Here is a 1,725-nt window from a genome sequence, read left to right as displayed (position 1 = left end):
TTGTTCTTGTGTTAGTTTGCTGAGAATGATGGTTTCCAGCATCATCTATGTCCCTGCAAAGGACATGAACTATCCTTTTTTATGGCTGCATAGTATTCCATGGCATATATATGCCACATTTTCTTCATCTAATCTATCATTGATGGGCATTTGGGTTGGTTTCAAGTCTTTGCTATTGTGAATAGTGCCGCAATAAACATATGTGTGCATGTGTCTTTATAGTCACATGATTTATAATCCTTTGGGTATATACCCAGTAATGAGATCACTGGGTCAAATGGTATTTCTGGATCTGGATCCTTGAGGACTCACCACATTGTCTTCCATAATAGTTGAATTAATTTACAGTCCCATCAATAGTGTAAAAGTGTCTCTATTTCTTCACATCCTCTTCAGTATCTGTTGTTTCCTGATTTTTTAATGATCGCCATTCTAACTGGTGTGAAATGGTATCCAATTGTGGTTTTGATTTCCATTTCTCTAATGACCAGTGATGATGAGTTTTTTTCTCCTATGTTTATTGCCTGCATAAATGTCTTGTTTTGAATGTCTGTTTAGATCCTTCATCCACTTTTTGATGGGGTCTTTTTTTTTTTCTTATACATTTGTTTAAGTTCTTTGTAGACTCTGTATATTAGTCCTTTGTCAGATAGATAGATTGCAAAAATTTTCTCTCATTCTGTAGATTGCCTGTTCGCTTTGATGATAGTTACTTTTGCTGGGCAGAAACTCTTTAGTTTAATTAGATCCTGTTTGTCAATTTTGGCTTTTGTTGCCATTGCTTTTGGTGTTTTAGTCATGAAGTCTTTCCCCATGCCTATGCCTGAATGGTATTACCTAGGTTTTATTCTAGGGTTTTTATGGTTTTAGGTCTTAGGTTTAAGTCTTTAATCCATCACATCTTGACTTAATTTTTGTATAAGGTGTAATGAAGGGGTCCAGTTTCAGTTTTCCCCATATGGCTAGCCAGTTTTCCCAACACCTTTTATTAAATGGGGAACCCTTTCCCTATTGCTTGTTTTTGTCAGGTTTGTCAAAGATCAGATGGTTGTAGATGTGTGGTGTTATTTCTGAGGCCTCTCTGTTCCATTGGTTTATATATCTGTTTTGGTACCAGTACCATGCTGGTTTTATTACTTTAGCCTTGTATTATAGTTTAAAGTCAGGTAGCATGATGCCTCCAGCTTTTTTCTTTTTGCTTAGGATATTCTCGGTTATGCGGACTCTTTTTTGGTTCCATATAAAATTTAAAGTAGTTTTTTCCAGTTCTGTGAAAAAAGTCAATGGGAGCTTGATGGAGATTGCATTGAATCAATAAATTACTTTGGGCATGTGTGAGGAAGGTACTTGTTCTAGCATTCACCAAATTACAGATAAGAGACATGAAGTTCTCCAGTAGTACTTTTCAATCTCTCATCAACAAACTTAAGATTAGTTTCTTCTTTCCTTATTTCTCTCCACCAACCTTCAACTATCTCTCTCTTTCATACCCTAAAAAAGATGAAGACTTAATGCTTGTAAGCCATCTCTTGATCACCTCCATGTACATCCTCCCTAATGGTATAGCACCTCAGTTTAGAATGTGGAGGTAAATGGCAAATGTTGCTTTATTTTTAGATTTCAGGTAATATTTCTATGGTAGGACATTAGTATAGAGGCAATAATGTAACTGAACTTTTGGGAAGTTGAGTCAAGGAGCGTAAGTTTAAAATAATGTACCATAAT

Source organism: Macaca mulatta, chromosome 14, assembly GCF_049350105.2.
Source record: "Macaca mulatta isolate MMU2019108-1 chromosome 14, T2T-MMU8v2.0, whole genome shotgun sequence".
NCBI classification, from domain to species: domain Eukaryota; kingdom Metazoa; phylum Chordata; class Mammalia; order Primates; family Cercopithecidae; genus Macaca; species Macaca mulatta.
The sequence above is the reverse complement of the archived record's forward strand: the minus strand, read 5'-3'. Positions refer to the sequence as shown.